Genomic DNA, 26,298 nt, shown 5'->3' with positions numbered 1-26,298 from the left:
TCAACTGTTTCAAAAGCTGCTAAGAAGTTGTGTCCAATGAGAACTGAGACTTGGTCATTTGACTTAGCAACTTGAAGGTCAGTGGTGACTTTGACAAGAATTGCTTTGGAGGCGTGCTGCGAGTAACAAAGAGGTTGAGTAGAGCTTGGAGCATAAGAAGCGAAGACAGTGAGTAATGATAATTTTTCCAAGGAGTGTTACATCACAGAGAAACAATGATTGTACGCTAATTGGGATGCGCAGTACAGAAAGCTTCATAGTAAAGCAAAGATAGGAAGAAATTGCAGAAGCAATGTCATTGAGTAGGAGAGATGGGCCTGGATTCAGAACACAACTAGAGTCATGGGCTTTATATAAGAGCACAGACAGCTCATCTCCGGTTAAGAAAAGAGAAAGCAAAATATATGGACAGATCCAGATAGATTGGTACATGTGGGGGTGGGAGTGTGTGGAAATTCTCTTCTGTGGCTTCAACTTTGTCAGTAAAATATGAAGCAAGTTATCAGCTGAGAATAAATTTGGGAGAGGAGGTGTTGATTTGAGGAAAGTGAAGAGATTTTGAAAGAGTGGCTTTGGAAATTGGAGAATAAATTAAAGAAAAAAAAGCTAGGTGAACAGCTAAGAAGCACAAGGAACCACTTGAAGTTCGCGTTTACGGATTTAGAAAAGAAATCAATTGGCATTGTTGCTGAGTCAGTGCCCCACCTCCAGCCATATATAGCTGCTTGGGGGAGGGGTTGAGTAAGCAATGACATGAATTTAATTGGAGAAAACCTTACAGGGGGGAAAAAAAAGAAGGTTTATAGTGTATGCAGAAGAATGACTATAATGACAGATCATGAAAATTTTACTAGTTAGGGTCAACTAACCATGTTGCAATAACAAATAATGCCTTAAATCTAGTTGGATTAACACAACAAAGATTGATTTCTTGCTCATACTACAGTTTAGTGTGGATCAGGAAGCTTTCTTTGGGAACTCTTCCTCCAGCAGAAATTCAGGGGTCGAGATGTTGCCTCTGTCATGCAACATCTTGTCTTCTCAGAGTTTGTGGTCCCAGCTGTGTACACAGAAAAGAGAATAGTTAGGGAAACCACACCAACTTATAACTGCCTTGCGCGTGAATTGATAGTTATTTCTCATCATATTCTATTGGCCAGAACTAGACACATGGCCATAACGTAGCTAAAGGAAGTATGGAAAATGTAGGAGAGTAAATGGATTATTTAATGAATTATTAACTGTCTCTCTCATATAAATTAAGTCAAACAATAAGGGCAATGAGGATTTACTTCCCATCATCATCATAGCAAAAAAGTGATAGGGTCAAAATACTAGGATTTTCTGTGAGGTCAGAAAATTGTTTGAGGTTGGAGTCTATTCTGGTTATCGATTGCTGTATAACAAATACCACAAGACTTCGTAGTACAAAACAACCATTTTATTATGTTCATGGGTTTTGAAGGTCAGTAATTTAGAAAGAGTACAGTGAGGTCAATTTCTCCCATCTCTACAATGTCTAGAGCCTCGGCTCAGGGTCACTTGAATGTCCAAGGGCTGGGACGGCTGGGGCTAAAACAACCACTTCTAAGATGCTTTCTTTGCTCACATGGCTGGTACCAAGTTTGGGATTTCTGAAGGAGCCCCTCAGCCTAGAATTTTGAAGATGGCCTCTAAATGTGTCCTCTCCAGCATGGTGTTCTCAAGGTAGTCAGGTTTCTAATCTGGCGACTCGGGCTCCAAGAAAAACGTATTGCAAGAGAGCAAGGCAAAACTGCAGGGCTGACCTGGTCACAGAAGTTGCATAGCATCACATCAGCCATATCCTGTTGACCGCATGCCATTCAGAAAAGCTAGCTCAGGTTCAAGAGGACGGCAGTGGGACTGTACCACTTCAGAGAGTGGCAGAGAGTTGAGAGAGAGGCGGAGTCACATTGCAGAAGAACAGGTGGAATGGGAGCGACCGTTCTGGCCATCTTTGGAAACAGAGATCTGCCACGCAATCATAATGGGAGTGAGCTGGAAAAGAAAGAGATGGATTCTAGAGATGCATGGTATCAAGGTCTTGAGAAGAGATTATTACTAATGAAAATGACCATGACTTGATCATTTTGAGCTGGGAGACAAATGTAGGATTGAAGACATTATGAGTTCAAAGGACCTGAGTATAGAAGGGATTTTCTCTGTGGAATCTGAAGTCATGAAAAATTATGACAAGGGTTGTGATGGCCACTGACACATTGAGTCCTATGTTAAATCTTTAGCAAATGAGAGAGACTGATCCTGAGGTTTGTAAATGAATAATAATAATTTTTTTTAAAAAAAGGAATAAGTTGCATACTACGTGGCCTACCTTCAAAAGAGTAAGTGTTTTTAAGGAAGATGAACAACATCTTTGACTTCCCATGCGGTAGAGGACAGCACCTATAACACTTTCAGGTCCGATAACACAAGAGGAATAGGAGAACAAAGAGGCCTCCAATGGAGACAGCCAGGAAAGCAGTGTCCTCGGGGGATGGCCAGCTTTCGTTAGAGCAAGAAGCTAAAGGTTATATTTGGGGAAGAGATTCTGGAGGTAAGGAATCTTAGTGATGACAGGAATGCGTTCCAGAGGGGAGGGGGAAGGTGGGAAAGATGAGAAGATGGTCAGATAGGGGGTTATACAGAACTGTATAGGAATGACAGTTCCCAGACCTGGGAATCGTGGGCCTCTGTGATTGCTCTGTGAGGGGAAGGGTATGGCTCGATGGCCGTACCAATGGTCTCACTGGGCAAAGTCGTTCTGTTACATTGTAAGTCAGATCATATCACTCACCTGCTCAAAATCCTATACTAGCTTCCCATCTAAACCAAATTCAATGGATACAAACATTCAGTGATTTCCAAAGTCCCAACAAGACTGACATCTGTTGTCCCTCTGGCCCCAGGTTCAGCCCGTCTCTCTCTCTATACCTGGAAAGCTCTTCCTCAGATACCTGCAGACTTGTTTCCTTACCTCCTGCAGCTTTTAATGCAAATATCACCTTCTTAGTGGGGACTCCCCTGGCCACTCTATCCCAAACCACAAGCACCCTCACCTTCTGGTCTTCCTCTCTGCTTCAGTTTTCTCCTTAGAGCTCATCAGTATCTACTATACAATACAATTTGCCTTTGGACTTGTTCATTTTCTATCTCCCAGCAATGGAATATAAGCCCCGAAAGAACATAAATTTTCATTGTTCCATTCCCATTGTTTTCTAGTACTTCAAACAGTACTTGGCCTGGAATAGGCCTTAAAAATTAATGTGGAATTAATGAATGAATGGTCTCTCAGTGTTTCCCAAATGAGTTATGCTCTATTCGAGTCACTAGGTCAGTTTAACATATCATGATCCACATTTATGTTTCACTTAAGGAGAAGGAAAGAAAATAGAAAGAAATAGGAAATAGCAGAAGGTATTGCACATAGTAAAGTATCATTGTAGCAATACTTTAGTTTCAGTATAATACATATGTGTATAACAGATCCCAGTGGAAGATGTTTTTCATAATGTGGGCCCCGGTCAAAATTTTTAGAAAAACACTCTACAAACTTTGTTGGGCTAGTATCTTAAACAGATCATGGTGATAAGTGAGGATTTATTGATGGGGAGGCCACTGGGAGAACTCATCAGAAACATATGTAGCTGCTTCTCTTGGTTAGTTCTGCTGAAGCCAGGATCAGTACTTCGGAAGGGGAGGGTTTTGCCAGGCATTTAAGGTGTTACTTCCTGGGCACTGCTGTTTCCCTAGACCAGAAATAGCAGTGTTTAGCACGTAATGGGCCCTCTAAGATTTGAGAGTTGGCTAAAGTTTTTTAATGATTATGTTATGGTTTTGGAAATATTTCTCAGTAAGTTGCTTTTGCCACAGGACCTGTTTTACATGGGATCATTAAGCCATCGAAAGCCTCCCCAAAGTAACTCATTGCTGGGAGAGACAGGGCCTATTATTATGACATCAAGAATGTTCAGTTGGAGCTCTTTCCCAGCCATATTAATTGCAGCCACCTTGCTTTTGGTAAGAAACTGTTACTTCCTTTGGGAAAGGGTTGGCCGATGGCCTTGTTTATGGCTTGGGATCAGAAGATTTGGGATTCCAGTTTAGTCCCACCTCTTATGGGCCTCCCCTGTTTTCTCTTTCATACCGTGAGGAAGTTGGACTGATTTGTCTTTAACATCCCTTCCACCTTTATTCTTTAATCAGTGAATCTTTTATTTGACACTTAGGCTATATGGCATGTTATTTTCTGGGTTTGGGGTTCACTGGGGGCTAGACTGGGTCTACTTGGCATCTTTTCTAATGTCTACTCCAAAGTGCCCATAGTAGGCATTTTGCAAACATTGACTTATCAATGACTCTTGTGGCCGTTAACGTTCATAGAGGAAGAAAAGTCTGAACTCTTGGCTGTTTTTAGTTTGGGTATCTTAATGTCCCTATTTTTCTTCTGTTTTTCTTTAGTTCTGATTTTCTTTTTAAAAAAATTTTTTTTTTCAACGTTTATTTATTTTTGGGACAGAGAGAGACAGAGCATGAATGGGGGAGGGGCAGAGAGAGAGGGAGACACAGAATCGGAAACAGGCTCCAGGCTCGGAGCCATCAGCCCAGAGCCCGACACGGGGCTCGAACTCACGGACCGCGAGATCGTGACCTGGCTGAAGTCGGACGCTTAACCGACTGCGCCACCCAGGCGCCCCTAGTTCTGATTTTCTGATATTGATGTCTGTTCTTTTGTAGCTTTGGGATGGATATTCTGAGACGTAAGTTTCTAATAAGTTAAAACATCGTCTCACTAGCTGGTTTTTGTAGACCTTTTAAAGGAGGCGGGAAGGGAACAGATTTTTGGCATAACAAGTAAGAAGTTGAATTTTATGCCAAGCATTTCAGGTAGCATGTACTTTTTATTGTATAGCACTGTCCAACATTAGTAGTAATTATATCCTGACTCCTTAAGATTCTACATTTTCTTTGGAATCCACCTCCATATTGCACTTTTTACTGCAAACAAGCTTCCTCCAGTGATAGTTGGAGGTTTGGAATGAGGAAGAGTACTATTATATAACACAATTTTACTCAGGGTGAGAAGCATATGGACTCATTTTGGTGATACTGTTTATCTCAAGGGTAGCTGATGCTAGTTTAGACACTTAAAATGGAAAGATTTGTAAATATACCTCATGCTGCTTAATCCACTCTGCTCTTGCTTTTTACCTCTTGAATCAGGTAGCAATCAGTCTTGAGTAATTAAGCAGCTAGGGAATTGTGAAAGATAAATTTATTCAGCACATGGTAGAACTATTACGATGTCAGGTACTATCGCGTCTCCAGCATGGACTTCCAAAGCCTTCCTCAAATACATCTCTAACACAAGCAATCTGAACGATCCTCATTAACTGAAGTTGACCTAACTGTCATGACAAAACATTCCAAGAAAAAAATATCCCTAGTGCCCGAAAGCGGCGGCTACCAACCAGATTGGGATTTTCTGCAGTGTTGTATCAGGGTAAATGCTGCAATTTAACTTGAAACTTGAATGGTGGAAATGCTTTAAGGCTTATGCCATTACTTTTCTGAGGAAAAACAAAGCCCTATCCAGGAAAAAAAAGTCATTTAAAAACTGGACACTTACCTTCTAGATTCAATTCTTTCCCAAGCCAGTATTTTCATACCCAGGCATCTAACCAAAAAAGACAATTAGCAGAGAAGGATGAGATAATTCCTGTATTGATTTGAGGATGCTAGTGGAGACCCTTAGGCTTCTAAGAATTGAAGAATCCCTATGCATTGATTCCCACCTGCCTTCCTGGAACACTATGGTTTATGTGTGCATCCAATATATGTCATAGTGGCTGATTTCTTTTGTAATGACAGAGCAATGCCTTCACCCAGACCAAGGCAAAACTGTTATTTCAGCTTCATCTTCTAGATCCTACTGTGTACCTTTAGAGAAATTATAATGCTGAGTTTGAATTTAATATGAAGAAGATGCTGCCATTTTTTTTCTAGTGCTTCCTGACTTGGCCTAAATCAAATAAGACTATGTCCTGGCCAGTGATATTTCCAGTAATTGTTTACATCCTAAATTAAATATTTTTTAAAAGTTTATTTCTTTATTTTGAGTTAGACAGATAGAGAGAGTGAGTGGGGGAGAGGGAGAGAGGGAATCCCAAGCAGGCTCCATGCTATCAGGACAGAGCCCAACGTGGGGTTCTATCCTACCAACCGTGAGATCATGACCTGAGCAGAAATCAAGAGTGAGACACTTAACCAACTGAGCCACCTAGGTGCCTCCATCCTAAATTAAATATTGTATTTAATAATATAAATCAGTAAAGTATTAGTTAAGAAAATTTGCTAATGGTATTTGAGAATACATAATAAAAAGCATGGAGTATAACCATAATAGTCAATGATATACACCAAAAAAAAGGAGACAATTTTGTCAGAAAGAAGTGGGTACAAGAATAGGTTTTTCAGCCTTAAAAAAGAAAAACTACTATTTATCTTACCAGCAATGGATGGGCTTATTCAGGAATAAAAGAGAATTGTAATCCTGGACAAACAACCTATGGCAAAACCATAGACAAATCCTGGAAACAAAGGAAAGGTATGCTCCTGAAGGAGAAAATTGTAAGTTGGGAAGGCTGTTAGAAACTACAGTCCATTGGAGTAAACTAGGAGTTGAAAGCATGGTGACTTTTCATTGGCTTAGCTATGGCAGAGGGGCAGATAAGGCAAGCATTTCTTCCTTTAGCTGGGATAGTAAAGTTGTGCCCATGTGCATAGTCAAGTCCACTTCTTCCTCTTGGGTCTGCAATTGACTAAGAATAGCAAGGTTTGAGAGCTCTCCTCGCAGAAACCTTCTGGCTCCATTTTAGTGGGGTTTCCCATTACTAATTTTCACAGGTTAAGCTACTTTTTAGCGGGGGTGGGGGGGGGAAGGAGATGGGAGAAACACATTACATGGCTCATCTCACTGAATGAAAACCAGTGGAGATCACCTATACACACACAAAGAAAGACTACTAAGGGCACCTAATTTGTAGATTTTTGGGAGTGACTGTGATGACTATAATAAGGACTCATTATAACACTCAACAATAAATTAATGGATTTACTCTATAACTCTGTCCCCTTTCCCTTCCTTTCCACTGTGTTGGTCAAGGGTCAGGGCAACTTCACGTACTTGACTGTGTTGGCACAATGTTTCAGAAATAATAAGTGCTCAATAATTATTTCTTGAATGAATGACTTTAATTCCTAGCTCACAGCAAAGATAAAGCTTAATTGTTTTAGAAATGGATATCTATGTATGAAATTCCATGTGTTCTTTTAAAATTCTGGGAATAATGATCTTTAAACAAAGCCATTGAAAATGGTTATGTAATGAAGGGATTTTGGATCTCCAAATATAAGAGTTTAGTCTAAATGTCTTATTATTTGTTTGGGTGCTTCATGCAACCTAAAAATATTCCCATGGCCATTTTATCATAAAGATGACTTCCTTATTTTCCCAGAGATACGTGGGCACCTGTTTCTACTAAATAAGGAAATAAAAGTCACCAGAGCGATTCTCAAGTATGTTTTGAAGCCAAGATCAAAACCTGTATTACTTAATTTTTTTTTTTCTCCCAGATTCCTTGACTCTGTTGTCTGTTCTCAAACTGAGCCCCGAGGACTCCTTGGGAGGCATTAGGACTATGGGCCTTGGAAAGAATTGAGCCAGCAGAATTTCTGGCTATTCCTCTCTGCTTCTGCCCATGAATTTCACTCTGGTATTTTTTACATGGCAAGTTACCATAAAGATTTAGTTTGTGGAGAAATTCCTGTGGATCAAAAAACAAACCAACAAATGTTTGAAAACTGCCGGTTCTCTACCGTTCTCCTCCTTCATAACGTAATGGAAGGCAGAAACTGAACTTGAGATGAACTAAATTTATTTTACAGCCTGGGTGGCTGTGCTTTGATCAACTGTTATATCTACATGCTTGCTGTAGTTATTTTATTGAAATATTTCTAGAAGTGTGATTTCTACTTAAGACTTTAACATTCGCTCCTGTAGACAAGTTAACCTATTTTTAAGATACAGAAAATCCAAAGGGATGGAGGCAATGAGGTTTCATGGTTGCCAGAGGAAACTGAGCAAGACTGCAAAGAGACTCCAAAGGGTAGAATTATTTGTAACTTCACTGTATCCTAGGGTTAGGTTAGACTGTCTGTCTTACAGGTCAAAAAATTGTATCGTAAAGGCACAGTGGCAAACTAGACTCTCAAAGAAAGGGTCCCATTTACTAAGTTGGAAAGAGATAATGGCCAACAGCTCTGTTCTGGTAACCTTTCCAAAAAATGGTCTAGTATACCACATAACAAGGCTTCCTTAAGATATATGAAAAAGACCAATTATTACTCAAAAGGCTTTGTGATGAGCATAAATGAAAAAATGATATCTGATGAATTTGAATGCAGCCAAATTGCCCACTCTGTCCTTCCAGATTTGGTGTCTTTCTTGCCTAAAAAGTTTTATGTACACAATACAGATTCATTGTTAGATGTTATCATTCTATGCTGGCTATCTCCTTTGGTTGATAAGCTTTATCTATACAATGACTCCATATCACTGACTATGTTAATAAATGCACTAAGTCAATAGTGTTTCTGTTGGGACTAGAAGACATTCTTTCTTCTTAGATTATTTATTGATCAAATAAGTTTAATTCTCAGACAGTCCCCATCTTTTTATGTTTTCCACGTATTTGAAGTTCATCCCTTCTGTTTCCACTGGGAACTTTCTATGATATTTTTCTTTTTGGTTGTGTTATTTATTCCAGTCTGTTTATCCCTTTGCCCATTCTGCTAATTCTTCCTAATCTTATCCTGAAAGATGAAAACCCTAAATCAGTAGCACATTATGTGAGAATTTCTTTATTCTTTCATCCTACTCAAACGCCATTACCAACATACCATCTACTTGCATAGCTTAGCACTGCTGTGTTTCTAGAGCAGTCTGGCCAAGGGAGAGATGTCTGTCAAAGGAAGTCCATGGGCTTCGTCTCTATGAACTTCCAATTCCAATCTCTTCACATTGTTTTCTCTGACCAAAATGAAACTGCTGTATATCCAAACACACAAGGCCATTTCCTGTCTCATGATGTTCCTTTCTCCAGAAATTTCTTTCTATATCTCCCTTGTTCTGAATTTCAAGCCTTTAATGTTTGTTGCTCTATGGCATTTTTTACTGACTTCCAAACCCAAGAGTGACTGGTTTTCTTTTTTGCCTTCTCTGTGCCCTTGTTTACATGCCTGTCTTCAATTCTATACTAGACTGCAAAGCCTTCATTAGAAAAGTTTCAACTTCAGGATGCCTGGGTGGCTCAGTTAAATGTCTGGCTCTCGATTTTGGCTCAAGTCATGGTCTCATGGTTCACAAGTTTGCGCCCCTCATCGGGCTCTGTGCTAATGGTGCAGAGCCTGCTTGGGATTCTCTTTTCTCTCTCCCTCTCTCTCTTTCTCTGCCCCTACCACGTGTGCATGCACACATGTTCTCTCTCTCTCTCTCTCTCTCTCTCTCTCTCTCTCTGTCTTAAAGTAAATAAATGAACTTTACAAAAGAGAGAAAGGATCTGGGGCGCCTGGGTGGCTCAGTCGTGTAAGCGTCCGACTTCAGCTCAGGTCGTGATCTCGTGGCTCGTGGGTTCGAGCCCCATGTCTGTCTGTGTGCTGACAGCTCAGAGCCTGGAGCCTGCTTTGGAGTCTGTGTCTCCCTCTCTCTCTCTGCCCCTCCCCCACTTTTGCTCTGTGTCTATCTCTCTCAAAAATAAATAAACATTAAAAAAAATTTTTTTTAAGAGAAAGGATCAACTTACTGTTTTTATCTTCAGTGACTAGTAATGGGCCTACCACAATATAGGAAGTAATTTAAAATTATTTTTGGACTGACTCAGTAAAGGCCAGCTCTGCCATATTGGCCCCCTGTATATAACTGGCCACCACCCTGGGTTCCTCACATAGCACTTGTGCTGGTTACTTTCTGTTTTCCCTCCCTATCATCACCAACACATTTTCTTCTCTATCCTTCTCTTCTTTGATCTTTGTTCTAGAAGGCTAATTTTTGTAGATTGCTCCACCAAGGCTCCCTTGGCACCTTGCTTTGTGTTGAGTTTGGCCAGTAAGAGGCATCACCAGGAGATAGTAGGGCAGAAAGAGAAAGAGGTCAAGGTCTTTCTTTCCTTCTTCCTTCTCTGCTTTGACAGTATTTCTCTGACAACTTCATCCTCCGACAGGCAGCCACTCCATATCTACAACTGTTACTAGACCCCGGTAGTACTATTTCCTCCCTTTATTCCTTTAGGCTTAAAAGTAATAACAACTTCCTGCTCGTGCTCGTCTCTAGATACCTCAACATCCCTGGTTTTTGGCTCTGACCATAGGTTTGTAAGTAAGTCTCTCAATTAAGGTTTTTGTATTTATACTGTCTAAGGGATTGCTATATCCTTCCGAGCTTCTCCGTCTCTTGCTAGATATCATACAGCCATCCAATATCTTAGTGGATCTGAAGTCCTACCCTGAAGTCCATCTGCTTCCCTTAGTTTGCTGGCTAATTCTTGCCAACAAATCGTCTTCTTCAAGGGTACTGGATTTTACTCTCTACCAACCAATTCCTGACCATCAGTGGATCTAGGAGCAGTCTGCATTGCCCATCTGAACTTGGTTGTCATTAGATAGCTAGATATCTGCCATATTTGGCCATTTTGGACATCTTAACCTCACAATTTCCTTTGGACAGTGAGTGTGCATTGTATCTCCATTTAAATGCCAGTCTTGTGTCACGATTCATTTCTCCTACTTTTATAATTCTTGTACTTTGCTTTCTCCAACAAGTTGAAGTCTTGAGGCATACGAGTTTCCCATGCAGATTTATTTTTATATCTTTCATGGCTATTTTGATATGTCTCTTTTAAGAAAGACCCTAAAGAAGAATTTTCAAACATACATGTTTTTACCTTGGTAAAACTTGGGGCTGGCATTAATAGAGGCTTTGCCCTCTATGAAGCAAGAATGAGAAATTATTTCATTCGAGAGTTCCATATCCCTGTGATCATTTTTAGGTCATGGTGGTTATTTTCTTCCTTGTCCCTAGTCTAAGCTAAAAGTAGCTTGATATAGAATTGTTGCCTTATAGTCAGATTTTCCAAATATATATAAAAAGAGGCTTCCTGTCCTTGTTTTGTGCCATGGTGCTTGTGCTTTTGCAACTGAAAATAGCATTGGCGCTCATTCCTGGCACATTACACTGCAAGCTTCTATCTAATTTGCTGTCCATACTCATCCTAAAGTCCTTTTCAGTATTGCTGCTTTCCAAGTATTTCCTTCTCATTGAGCATCTATGTCTCATTTTCCACAAAGCTATTCTTTTTCCATTTTCAAGGTTGATACACATCCTTCTACCAACCTCTCTTCTCTCTAGAAATGTTACTTAATATTCCTGAGTGGTAAATTTTTTTTATTCATTTTTCCTTATTGCAAAAACAATGCATATTATAGGAAAAGAGAAAGAAAGTGTACAACCACCATCCAGAGATAACTGATAAAAATTTCAACTATACCTTTGACTATATCTCTGTGTCTGTAGGTAGATAAATATGTAGATTTATAAAACAAAACATCTCTCTATATATTGTCATGCAGTCTGCTTTTCTTCTTCCTCTTCTTCTTTATTTGTTTAAGTAATCTGTGTACCCAGCGTAGGGCTCAAACTCATGATCCTGAGATCAAGAGTCATATGCTCTTCTGACTGAGCCAGCCAGGCGCCCCGCAGTCTGCTTTTTCATTTAATAAATCAGGAATTTCCATATATGGAGAAATTATATAAACCTGTATATGTACTGTTTTTTCTAACAGTTATATGTTAACACTGGTGTGATTACTGCTCAGATTAAAAACTAGCATTCCAAAAGCCTCTTGAGTTTCTCTTTTTAATCACTCGTACCCCACCTTATAACCATTATCCTGACTTTTAAGGTAATGAGCTCTTAGCTTTTCTTTTTGGTTTCACCTATGTTACAATGTGTATACAAATATATATTATTGTATATTCTTGGTGAACCAGATATTTTATCAGTATGAGCTGATTTTCCATCCCTAGAAATGGTTTTTGCTTTAAAGCCTATTTTCTGATATTAAGATAGCTCATCAGAATCTTTTGCTCATATTTGTTACATATGTTTTTCTATTCTTTCAGTATCAACATTTCTGTTTTTTTCAGACTTCCTCATGTGTCTTGTAAATTGCATATAGTTAAATGTGGATATTCTTCAGCTTAACGATTTTTGTCCTTTAGCTGGAGAACTTAGTCCCTTCAGTCTTTTTAATACAATTTCAGAAATTTTCAGGTTTAAATCTACCATTTTATTTGTGTTTTATATTTGTCCCATATGGCCCATATGTTTCTACCCATATATATGTATATATTTGCTCCCTTTTTGACCACCTTTTGAAATGAAATAATATATTTTATTACTTCATTTCATTCCACTTGCCACTTTGAAACTTCTAATATTGTGATTCCTCTAGAAATCAGAGTATAGTCATACTTCATTTACCAAAATGTAAAATTTATCAGTAGCTTCATTTGTCTTCCTTATATAAAAAAGGAGATCACATGAACTCTATTGAGACCCCTCCTAACTTACATGTTATTGCTGTCCAGCACTTTAATTTTGATGCTATTATGTAAACTCACTGGACATTATCATTTTTTCTTTATATAGTTCATGGTCTTTTACTTTTACCCACATACTTACCTGCTATTTTATTATTATTGTTTCTTCTTGCATCTTAATTTTTTTTAAATCTGAAATCCCTTTCTTCTTTCTAACAGAAATTGCTTAATGCATTGAGAGATGTTCTGTTGGTAGAAAAACTCTCTCAGTTTTTTGTTTTTCCCCTCATATTTGAAAGTTATTTTTGCTGGGTAGGAAGTTATTGCATTACACTGAAAATGATGATTCTCCATCATCTTTATTCCATTGTTTTTTTCTCCTCACTGCTTTTAAGATTTTGTTGTCTTTGGTTTTCTGCAGTTTCATTCGGATATGTCAATATGTGGCTTTCTTTGTATTTATCTCACTGACAATTTACTGAACCTCATGATTTCATGGATTACTGTCTTTTATAGATTCTGAAAACCTGTCAGCCTTTATCTATTTAAATACTATTTTTATTTTATTCTTTTTTCTTTCTCTTGAACTCCACAAACATATGTTATAATTGGCATGTCCCTCACCTTCCTTTTTGTATTTTCCCTTTGTCTCTCTGTGCTACATTCTAAATATTGTCCTCTGTTTGATAAGACAGTTTACTAATGTTCCCTTTTGCTGAATGCTCGGTCTGAATGTTTGTGTCCCTGCTAATTCATATATTGACATCTTAACCCCCACAGTAATGGTCAATGTTACCATTATTACCAGGGGTAGGAGGCAGGGTCCTCATGGCTGCTATTAGTTCTCTTATCACAGACACCTCAGAGAACTTATTCATCCCCTCTATCATGTGAGGAACACAATGAAAAGGGGCCACCTGTGAACCAGGAAGTGGTTCTCACCAGACACCCAATGTGCCAGTGCCATGATCTTGGACTTCCCCACCTCCGGAGTTGTAAGAAATAAATGTTTGTGGCTTATAAGCCATCCAGCTTATGGTATTTTTTGTGATAGTGGCCTCAGTGGACTAAAACACTACACCTAAGCTATTCTAAGATACCCATTATTTTTTTTTAATGTTTAGTATTAGATTTTTTTAAATGTCTAAAAGTTCGATTTAATTCTTTTTTGAGTCTCCTATTGTCTACAGCTGTTTACTATTATCTGAATATACTTTCAAGACCATATACATTTTAACACAGGAAGCATAATCTAAACTTTTTATAAACATTCTGTTATCTGAGGTCTCTATCCCTCTTCTGCTGTCTGTTATTTGTGCAGGTCTTAAGTCAATCACCTTGTTTTCTTGTGTGCCTAGTTGTATGAGTGTGTGGTAGGCAAGATTCTTGAAAAAAAAAAAATCATGGGTGTTTTCAGATTCCTATGTTGGTATTCTTTCTTCTAAAAGGTCTCTGTGGTTATTTGTCTCTGTCTGGCACCTGAGGGCACTAGTAATTGGAAACCATCTCAAATGTAATTCATAGCCTAAGGTTCCCTGCTCTACCCAGACTATGATGTCCAGTCTGTAAATGTACACAATGACCCATCCATTAAACACAACATTTTTTTTAAGGTTTATTTATTTATTTTGAGAGAGAGAGAGAGAGAGAGAGAGAGAATCCCAAATGAATCCCAAAGGTTTCGTGCTGTCACTGCAAAGCCCAACTTGGTGCTCAATACCACAAACTGTGAGATCATGACCTCAGCCAAAATCAAGAGTCAGAAGCTTAACCGACTGAGCCACCCAGGTGCCCATACACACAACTTTTAAGATACTTTTTCCCTTTTATTTTTCTCCTGCTGTGCTCAGCACAGATAGAGTCTTCTCTAAAATGTTCTGTGACTTGAAGTGAGAGGTGGGGGTTAGTTCTGGTGTGTCACTGCTCTGAATCTGTGGCCTCTGAGGTCCCAGCTTGAGATGAAGAAGGTGTCTCAATAAGACATCTCACCTTTCCTAGCCCATGGAGCAGACCTTTGTCACCTCTCATCCTTTCAGGCTGCTGACTTGAAGCCCAAGGGTGCAATACTGTAAAAAAATATTAATAATAATTAAATAAAACCCTCAAGGAAGAAATGGAATCCCTATGAATTTCTGCTTATTACTTTAGGTTCAGTATGGCCCCCAAAATTTGTCCTTAAGGTTCTCCATTATATTTGTGGCTGTTCATTGATTTTTGGATGAAAAGCTTCATTTTTTATCCTTTATTTTCTAATTTTCAGCTAGTAGGTTAATCTGAATAACCATCCTGTAAAATGAGGAATCAGAAGCAGCTGCAGTAGCACATTTAATTCCTGGATATTATTCTGGGCAGTATTTAAGCCATCATCATTTGAATATTTGCTTGATATGTATGTGTTGTATATTTAATATTCATATTAACTATCTTCTGATCCAGATTTGCTTCTCACATAATTTCTTAGGTAGCAATTTGCTTATTATCTTAAATTTCCAATTCAATAGATAATATTTAAATACAAAACCTTTTCAAACTTTCTTTTACTACAGACCAATGACTACTTTTGAAACATTGGCATTTCCTTCTGAAAGGGAAGTGTTTACAACTATGAGGACTTTAATTTGAATGTAGAAGCAAAATTCTTCAGAATGCAAGGTGCGATAGAATGATTTATCCAGGTGCCTGGGTGGCTTAGTCACTTAAGTATCCAACTCTTGATTTTGGCTCAGGTCATAATCTCATGGTTCATGGGATAGAGCCCCACATCAGGCTCTGTGCTGATAGCTCAGAGTCTGCTTGGGATTCTGCCTTTCTCCCTCTCTCTTCTCTCTCTCACAAAATAAATAAATAAATAAATAAATAAATAAATAGACTTAAGAAAAACAGGCTTTATCCAGAGTGTGACACCACCACATTTCCAGTATAAAGTGTGAACTTAAACCAATGATTTTCCTTTGCAAGGACTTATTCTTATGTCAAGTGCAGAATGTCGAGAGGATACTAACCACTGTATTACTAAACTATTTTGGTGATCTTAGCCTACAACTGGATATCCATTATGAAAGGAAACAAATAATGTTTATGGTGCTTCTTAGAGCTTACAGTTCCAAAATATCATCCCTTGGAGGGCTCTGGGTTCTAATTTGATTAGACCAGGTTGAGAGAAAATGGGATCGAATGATCTGAGAATGGTAGGGTATAAAGAAATTCTTGGAAGTCAGATGAAGACAGTTAAGAGCAGCACATATAAATCCTTTTACCAGAGACTCTGAACTCAAATGCCTCATAGAAAGGCTGCTTACACTTGGTATGTGCAGTAGATATAGGAAAGTAGAGAATGCTGAGGATTTGTCATTATAGGATATATACACTGCCAAAAAGCATTGAAATTTAGTGTTGAAAAATGCACTACCCATGTAAGACACTTCTGCAAGCCAAACTGCATGGTCAGGGAGCCAGGAAAATGAACCAAAGGGATCGAATAATAATTAAACTGTATTCAGCACCTTAGAATGTCCCCATGATAGTAATTTACAGGTTTAATGTACTTAAATCCTCCCGATAACCCATTAAAGGAACTTTTTTTTTATAGATCAAAACACTGAGAGTTTTAATAATTGGCCAAAGGTCGTATTGGCTAATATGTGAAGGTGCTACAGCATAAACACAGAAACTCTGGCTCGCCAAAGCTCTCCACTAAGCATATTGACTCTCCGTGTCTTTGTGGGTAGCTAACTATCAGACTGATTGAGTTCTGTAAACAAAATTAATACTGTCTACTAGATTCTCTCAAAACGCCGACATCCGTGCCATCAGAAAAAAGGAAAAATATACGTAATATTAAATGATTTTAATACATTAATTATATACACATACACACATTCAATTACCCAGTTCAATATAGACTGAAATTTATACCATGATGCACGGCTGATTTGGCCTCTATTCAGAAATACTTTGGATACTGAAAAACCAAACAAGCCAAAAAAGCAAACAACATTTGAAAAAGAAAAACTCACTTCAGTATAAAATAATGTCATCACAGGGTTTTTTGGCAATATAGACTCCATGCATATTACTAAAAATATCAATGTATTTGAATGAAAATCTTTGAAATGTTAGGCTTTCTATGTCTTAAGTGAACAGTGAAAAATAGAGCACAGCAATAAAAAGTTATCTGACTATGGATATACAACATAAATAGCAATTGAATCAGCATGACTCTTATTTAATTAAAACTAGTTTTTTCACCCTCCATTAAATGAAGGATTTCTTCTAAGATGAGAAAGTTGAATGGGAATAATTATATCATAAATTATTCTTCCTCTACTTTTACATATTTCTAACTTTATAATGCTAAAAATATTTTGACTAAATAAGTGGCTTTCATACAGTGTCTTGTTATCTACGCATACGCTTTGTTACTGCTAATCATTTTATTACTATCCAAAAATATTAGACCATTCTAGCTAGTTATTCTACTCAGTTCCATATGTCCTGATGTCCGTCCTTGTACCGTTTATAGGTTTTTAAAATGTTCTTTGTTTTTTCCCATGTGCCCTTTTGCAATTTTTACTTAAGGCATAAAGAGCCAATCCTATCAGCATGATAATTCTTTTAACTATGTCAGTTTGAAGAAGCACTAAAAATAGGAGCATACGTAAAGAAGGCAGCAGTCAATAAGAAGGTTCTGAGAATAATTCCAAAGAGTCATATGAAAAGATACATTATGCTTTATGAATAAAACTCAGTTCTCATAAATAAATGAAAATGTATTGAAATGGTCAAACTTTTGTTTGAAATTCCATATTATACATTTACAATTTATAATTCCCATATTATACATTATACATTGCAAAGAACTGAGTTAACCCTATACTCATATTAAAGTCGTAGGGAAAAACTACCATAAGAGAAGATACGAAAATGTGCCTTTAGTCACAAGCTTAAAGAAAATCCTGATTTATAAATTATGTAATTGTTTTCCCTACATTTGAAACTTCTCCAACTTAAGTTATATTGCACATCTATTTTATTTTAGATCATGGGTGCAATTCTGACAAATTACCTGTGTCCTAAGCTATACACTAAATCCTATGTGTGGTATTTAATCATACACAACATGATCGCATATATCATAATATTAATATGAAATCATACTAACATTTTCCTTTTTTTAAGTTTTTATTTTTTATTTATTTTGAAAGAGAGATCGAGAGTGAGCAGGGGAAGGGCAGAGAGAGAGGGAGACAGAATCCCAAGCAGGCTCCACGCCACAAGCACAAAACCTGACAATGGGCTCAAACTCACAAATTGTGAGATCATGACCTCAGCCAAGATCAAGAGTCCGACGCTTAACCAGCTGAGCCACCCAAGCGCCCCTATTTTCCTTTTGGATGCATAATCATTGGCAAATAGCTTCTGAAACCATACTCATATATGTACTTTCTTCAAGTATTTATTGTTCCGCACTGAACCTTTATATGAAATAGACTTTCCTATCTGAAAGAATTATGTTTAATATAAAGTTACCCTTAAATAAATATATCTAATATTTAATTTCATATACAGAAAAGCAGGGATCCTTGAATTTTTGCAGCCATCATTAATGATGAAATCAATAGTAATTATCAATGTCTAAATATATTTATTGAGAAACATTACTCATGCAAATATGTTTCCAATAACGCATTTATTGACAATTTATAGCGCTATTCTTGAATGTCAAAGCTAAATGGAGATGCGTGACCAGGATAGAGGATGCAGAGGATTCTGTGAGGGTGAGTCCCAGATGGCCAACCCAAACGGAAACTTGAAGGCAAACCCACCTCACTTTGGCTACCGTCCCCTCAGAATTCAGCAATAGCTGCTCCAGACAGAATCACCTGCGTGCCATAACTAGAGAGACACCAGCACACAAAATGAAGGAGGAAAGAATATAAGCAAACTGAAGATTAGAAAAGTTTGCCCAAAGAGAAATTTATCCCAGAAAATGGAGAAACCTCAAAACATTCTCCATAGAAGACGCAAACACCATGACTTTTCTAGGGATTACAAAAATGTGGAAAATAGACACAAAAGAAAACAGAAAAACTGAAGAGGCAGCAAAAAGAGGAAAAATAAACTGGCAGAGCTCAGGGGAAAATAATTGAAGGAAATAAATCAAACCATTTTCAGAGAGATGGGCTACTTTGAAAGCAACAAAATATAAAATATAAAAGAATGAAAACACATTTAGAAACATAGAGCACAGACTTGAATAAATCATACAAAAGGAAATAAAAAAACAAAAATAGGAAAGTAATTAGAGAGAGGATGATTGAAATGGAGACAAAAGCATCAACATAATGATAAGCTGTGATTGAGGAAAAATAGAGGAATATGGAACAGAAATAAAATATTCATAATTACCCCAATTGTCCTTCAGGCATTAAGAACAAAGATAGATGATCTCCTGTGTGTAATAGCTCAGGGAATATAGCACATACGTCCCCTCGAAAAAAGAAGCTCTTTTATAAAATGTCATTTAAAAAAGGAATCAAAATAAAAACTCGGAAAGGCGAAACCATGATAAAGCTACTTAAATATAGAACAAAATTACCAATTCTGAGAATTACAGACATAGAATAGAATGAAACTATTATAAATCTTAAAAATGTAAAAAAAAAGTATAATAGCAAAATTGGGGAGCAGGAAAGAATTATGTGTACCTCTTGTCTTTCATAGTGGGCAATACATAGATAGTGCTTACTGTTGAAACATGAAATTAAAAAAAAATAGTGACCTAATACCTTCATTTCCATAATTTTTATCATTTTTACTTAGAAGGTTATCTACAAACTTTATAGGCATAAACAGAATTCCATATGAAGTTTAGTAATTTATTTTTTTTAATGTTTATTTATTTTGAGAAAAAGAGAGAGAGAGAGCAAGTGGGGAAGGAACAGATAGGTAGAGACAGAATCCCAAGCAGGCTCCACACTGCCAGCACAGAGCGCAACACAGGGCTCAGTCTCATGAACCATGAGATCATGACCTGAGCCAAAATCAAAAGTGGGACACTTAACCAACTCAGCCACCCAGGCACCCCTGAAGTTTAGTCATTTATTTTGAGGAACTTATTTAAAGAAAACAATATGAGGACATTGCACTCAGTTACCAAAATAATTCAGTAATTGTCATTGATATGAGACAAGTGTATGTAAAACATGTTTAAATAATCCTTTATATAATCAAATCTCATTTCTTTGAAAATTCACTGAAGAATAGAGGGTATTTTTAAATTTTATGCAAGATGAGCAGTTATGAAAAAATAAGGGTTAAAACTTTTTAAGTGGGATTAAGAACACAGAGAAAGAAGAAAGGAATATGAAGTTTTGAATGTAGCTATCCAAATATACCATGCAATGGATTTTTCCATGATAAATAAAAATTGTAGCATTCCAACACAGGAATACAAAAATGTAGTTCTGTGGTCTAAGGATCATGGGTTTATCCTTATTCTATATAAGTACTGTAGGAAATCATCTTCCTTCATGTTTTAATTTTTTATACATAAAAATAGAATTATTTACCTTTCATGGTTTAACATGCATGTGATTTGTAAAGATATTGTGTGGAAACACTTTGGATTTTGTGCATGGAATATGTTGAATATAAGCAGATACACTTACTGGTCTGGTCCTAAAAGAATCAGGTGTATTGATGTGTCCACGTTGAAGAATGATAAAGATACAGTATATTTTAAAAGTCAGTATAAACAAGACTATTGTCTTTAAATATAATATCACTTCCTGGAAGAGAGCAGATTTAATAAGTAAAATTCCATTTATTCTTTTCAAAAATACAGCCATGAGAATTATATAAATGGTAGTGATTGATTTTATAAACTTATAGGAAATATGAACTTAGAAGATTTTAGATTTCTATAGTGCTTTACTTAAAGATAACTCTTTTCTCCAATATGTCTATATATCTATAGATATCCATAGATACATATTTCACTCTATATTTCTAAATCTGTACAGACACACACACATACACACACATACAGATTTAGAAATACAGAGTGAAGTTCTTGAATATCTAACATACTTTGCTTACTAGGCAATAAAAACCCTGCACATTTCTGTCATTAAGAGCTTACTTTTTGCTGCTTTTTTATTATGAACATTTGAAAACATACCAAAAAAGTGAAAGAACTATACCTACCACCTGGATTTTATAATTGACCTTTACCACACTTCTTTATCACATAGCCATTCACCTATCTATCCATCCTCTATCTATATCAACCATCTTATTTTTGGTGCATTTTATACTTCATCCCTAAAGGGTGTATGCCATTTACTAGAGTTCAGTGTTGTTTACCGCTTATTGTTTCTGGTGAGATAAAATTTATATACAATAAATGCACAAATCTTAGTTATATTATTCATTAACTTTTGAGAAAAAATTAACCCCAACATTTTATCCCCCCAGCAAACTCCCTCATACCCCTTCCCATAATCCTTACCCCCACACTTAGCCCTCAGATATAACAACTAGTCAAATTATATCTCACCATGTATTTGTTTTGCCTTTTCCAGAACCTCATGGAAATAGACTCATATAGTCATTTTTGGTAGAAGGCTTCTTTTACTGGGTGATAATATTTTTGACTACCATCTATATAAGAGTTTATATTTTGATGTTAGTAAGCTCAAGGTTAATATTTGTGATAAGAATGTAAACATGAATAGAATATTGTGGTTATTTCCAAGTGCATTAGAATATTGATACAGCCACAACAACAACAACAATAGATGAGCCTGTGTACTTCCTAAAGTACACCTTTAGGTGTAACACCTCCCACACTTGAAGAAACATGGAAAAATCCAGTATTGAATCCTGACTTTATTGTCCCATTGTTCTTGCTGGATGAGTTACCTAACGTTACTTGGCCCTAGTTAGCTTAGCCATCATTGTGATAATAATGTGTATAACAGTGTGATAATTGTTGTGTGGGATAAATGAGAAATCGTATGTAAAGTGTTTGCCATGATACCTGAAAAATAGGAAGGATTAAATAACCGGTAGCTATTATTACCATGATTAGAAATCTGTCAATCATGAATACGAATCAGTAATCATAATGAATGTTAACATTTAGTTAGCCTTTATGTGCCACTGTTCTAAATGAATTAACTGATTTAATACTCAAACTATGAAGTAGACACTATTGTCATCCTCATATTGATCCGATGGAATTGCAATCTAGAGAGTGTAAGTTACTTTCCCAGAAGACATACTAAGTGATAGGGCAAAGCTGACACTCAAGCAGAAAGCTCTTGACCACCAAGTCATAGTGCTTCTTGGCAGTTTAGTGGTGCTCTGTAGAGGACAGGTGTGGGGGGTGGTAGTAGAGAAAGAACTATGAGTAGCAGTAGGAGTAGCAGTGGTAGAATTTTATTAGCAGAAACGGAAAGGAATATAAGGGCACCAAGCCTCCAACCGAATTAGTAAAGGAGGTTCTACAAAACACAAAAAAACTCAAAAGAAAAAAAAGACAAGAAGGAAAGGAGGAGGTGGGGTGAGGAGAGAGGGGAGAGGTAGAGAAAGAGAAGGAAGAAGAGGAAGAGGAGGAAGAGGGATGAGGCAGCAATGAGGCCAACTTTAATCATTTCTTAATTTTCCTGTTGCTAGTTCTATCAGTAAATTCATTACGTAAAGGAAAGTGTAGTTTTGGAAGTTCCCCAGGTCACATGACACAGTTGTTCTCAATGTGGAGGGCCAAAGCAGTTTTCCCCTCATAGGCTTCATCATGTTACTTGAGGGGGCATGGAAGTTCTAAAATTATTAGCCATTAGCCAAAGGATACTTACTTTGTTAACTTTACTTTTTGTTCTCCTTCAATATAAGGGTGTTTTTTTCTGGTGACAGAAATAAAATATGCTACTCATAGAAAAACTTCAAAGTATACAATGAAGCAGAATTGAAAAGATGTCATTCTCATTATCATAATCATATTGTTCAAAGATAATGCTGTAAAATTCTATAAATATATGTTTTTGTTATCGGATGCGTAACAAATTACCCCAAGACTTACCAGCTTAAAAGAGCAACAATTATTATCAATAGTTTATGAGCATCATAAATACGGCTTAGCTGGATCTTCCCCTTTATGTTCTTTTATAAGGTTGCAGTTAGCTTTTAACCTTCCAAACTCATTCAGTCGTTGATGGTAGGATCCAGTTCTTCAAGACTGTTGGGTTGAGGGTCTCGGCTCCTCACTAGCTGCTGGCCAGACTGTTCTCACTGCCTTGTCGCATAGAATTCTTCAGAATAACAGTACTTCACGGAACCCCACAAAAGAGGCTACGAGCAAGATGGGAGTCACAGCCTTTTGTAATTATAGAATTGGAATTCCATCACTTTCGCTTTATTCTATGTACTAAAAGTAAGTCACTACATTTACACTCAAAGGTGACATATTACAAAAGAGTGTGACTAGCAGGAGGTGGGGATTATTGGAAGTCATCTTAAAAGTCTACCTACCACAGTAGATATACTCAAATCTTAACAGAACCGATACCAGACTGTAAAACTTGTTTTTATGGCCTGTTTTATCATCAATATATTGTGAATATCTTTCAACGTAACCAAATGTTTTAAGTTAGTTAAAATATGGTGGTGTGGTAATACTGTCAGCACCTATTTTTTAGAGATTATGAACATCGAGTCTGGAAATGGGTTGCTTGGGGTGGAATCTTGGCGTCACCATTTAGTATCTGTGAGGGCTTGGACAGTTACTTAACGTCTTTACAACTTAGCTTCTTCATTGGTAAAATGGAGCTAATAATAATACCTTCCTCATGGAGTTGCGAACAGTGCCCGGCACATAGTAAGCCCTCGGTGAATGTTATTATCGTGGTCAGCATTATTTTCACTATGATTTCAATTAATAAAATGCTGCTGTGGCCATCACTGGGCATGCAATTTTATTCACGTCTCTAACTGTTTCCTTATGATAAATTCCTAAACATGAAATTGCCAGGTCAAAAGATACATGTGCTTTTAATAACATTCTCAAATTACTTTTCAACAAGATTATGTTAATCGTCAGCATTACAGTGTCTGTTTCCTCAAACTCTCATCGATTGTGGATAATTTCATCTTTATGATGATAAGATGAAAAGCAAGAAATGCTATTATATTTTTATTTTATTTGTATATCCTTGTCAATAAGGCTGAGCCTTTTTCCTTTTTTTTTTAAATTAAGGTATAATTGACATATGGTATTATAGGTTAGGTGCACAACATAATGATGTGATATTTGTACATATTGTACAATGATCACCACAATAATTGTAGTTAGCACCCATCACCACATGTAGTTCTAGAGTTTTTGGTATGTGTGATGAGAGCTTTTAAGATTTACTTTCTTAGCAACTTTCAAACATGCCTTACAGTGTTATTAACTGTAGTCACCATGCTGTACATTATATCCCTGTGACTTATTTATTTTGCAAGTGGAATTTTGTACCTTTTGACCACCTTCACCTATTTCACCTATCCCCCCCGCCCCCACTCCCTGCCTCTGGCAACCACCAATCTGTTCTGTGTATCTATGAACTCATGGGTTTTGTTTTGTTTTGTTTTGTTTTGTTTTGTTTTGTTTGTAGATTCCACATAAAAGAGAAGTCATATACTATTTGTCTTTCTCTGTCTGACTTATTTACTTAGCATAATGCCTTCAAGGTCCATCAATGTTTTGAAAAATGACAACATTTCAGTCTTTTTTACAGCTGAATAATAGTCCATTGTGTGTGTGTGTGTGTGTGTGTGTGTGTGTGTGTGTGTGATGCCATATTTTCTTTAGCTGTTCATCCGTTTGTTGATGGACATGTAGGTGTTTCCACATCTTGACTGTTGTAAGTAAATAATGCTGCAATGAACATGGAGAATGCAGATGCGTTTTCACGTCAGTGTTTTCATTTTCTTTGGATAAATACCCAGAAGTAGAATTGTTAGATCAGAGGCTGAACTTTTTTAATCTCCTCATTGGTAATATAAATTTCTTCTTCTGTGAATTACAGTTCATACTTTTCCCATTTTTAAATGGGGTATATTATTTGAATTATTAATCTGTAGCTATCTACTTTTACAATGTAAATGCCTCTAGAAGTATCGATGCAGTAAGGGTTTGGCAAACTTTCAGCCAGAAAGAATTCACTTCCCATATGGGAGCAGGGAGCTGAGAAGTCCCTGAGGAAGTCATCACTTTTTCTCTGGGAAGGTGGAATTGTGTTTTTAACCCCACTCTTGAAAGGTAGCCAAGAAAGCATTCATTCCCTAATGAACCATACCTAATAAGAGCTTTTTTTTTTCAAGGCCTTGGGGGCTCCAGCAATAAGCTGAGTGAGGTGTATCAAATGGGATAGTAGTTTCAGGAAGTACTTTATCCAAGTGAGGAACATAAGAAATTGGAGAGTGGCATGGCCTGTAAAAGTCCCAAAATGGTAATTTCTACCTGGAAGGACAGGACAGATAAGGCATCCGAGAGCTGAAATGATGACTGAAAGGGGGCAGGTGTGAGATCAGAGAATAGAGGAGTAGAAGGCTTGTTTGGGGATCAGTCTCAGAAAATATGACCCATACCCTCTACCACCCATCTTGTGTACAAATGGCCCAGGATGTCTCTGTAAAGTTGAAGAAGCGTATGGTACGCTATGCACTTTCCAAGAGCAGGAGTATTCTTGTTTACCTTTGTATGCAGAATGCTAAGTAAGCACCATGCCAAATTTATAATAGGTACCTGAGAAATATTACTAGTTTAACTGAGGAATGAACAGTTAAGAAAAGGCCTAGATAGGTACAACAGTGATAAATGGACATGTAGAGGAAGGGAGACAGGGAGAGTCTCTGCTCCCCCCTCCATGACTGGTGGGGGAGCAGAGTAATCAAGATGAATCTCACAGAGTGAAAAAGATACACCAAAGGCAAGGCAAGATTAGTAACTGGCAAGCTGTCATAAAAACAGGGAAATCAGTGGAAACCAAGAAGGTTGGGAATAATATAAAATACTAGCATAAAGCAACAAAGAGATATCTTATTGTTAGGGTAAACACCTACCTCAGCTAAAAAATGGGTCACAAATGTTAGAATGTATACCAAGAAGCATTTTCCAAGTGGATTACTCGCGAATTTGTTTATTCAGTAACACTACACTGATAATCGGATATGCTACTTACTCAGTGTAAGAAAGTTAACAAGGTACATCCTATAACTTCAAGAAGCAAATAATTACCACAGAGTACAAAAGCCATGATGTAGTTAAGAGAGAATTTTGTTTTATTTTTTTTCAATATATGAAATTTATTGTCAAATTGGTTTCCATACAACACCCAGTGCTCATCCCAACAGGTGCCCTCCTCAATACCATCACCCACCCTCCCCTCCCTCCTACCCCCCATCAACCCTCAGTTTGTTCTCAGTTTTTAAGAGTCTCTTATGCTTTGGCAAGAGAGAATTTTAAAGGAGTTTCTGCGGGGAAGCCTAACCCAGCCTTGGGGTGATGAAGCTTCCAAGAAGAGTTGAGACAAATGAGGATAGTTGTGATGATGGACCAGGCAGAATGCACAGCT

The 26,298-nt window shown here is 37.2% G+C and overlaps 1 protein-coding gene and 1 long non-coding RNA gene across 4 annotated transcripts in view; one reads left to right on the top strand and one right to left on the bottom strand.

Annotated features, from left to right (window-relative positions):
• The window catches only part of PTCHD4 (patched domain containing 4), a 185,730-nt gene that overhangs the window by 66,129 nt on the left and 93,303 nt on the right, over positions 1-26,298 (top strand). The window lies entirely within an intron of this gene.
• On the bottom strand, positions 481-14,832 carry LOC121029555 (uncharacterized). The gene is made up of 3 exons (XR_005789770.1): positions 14,666-14,832; positions 5,648-5,695; positions 481-1,060 (listed from the first exon to the last, which is right to left on the bottom strand). It is a non-coding gene; the product is annotated as an uncharacterized LOC121029555 (long non-coding RNA).

The sequence above is a fragment of the Herpailurus yagouaroundi genome, unplaced genomic scaffold (assembly GCF_014898765.1).
Source record: "Herpailurus yagouaroundi ecotype Mexico unplaced genomic scaffold, PumYag 139, whole genome shotgun sequence".
Lineage (NCBI taxonomy): Eukaryota > Metazoa > Chordata > Mammalia > Carnivora > Felidae > Herpailurus > Herpailurus yagouaroundi.
This window is presented reverse-complemented; position numbering and strand designations above follow the sequence as displayed.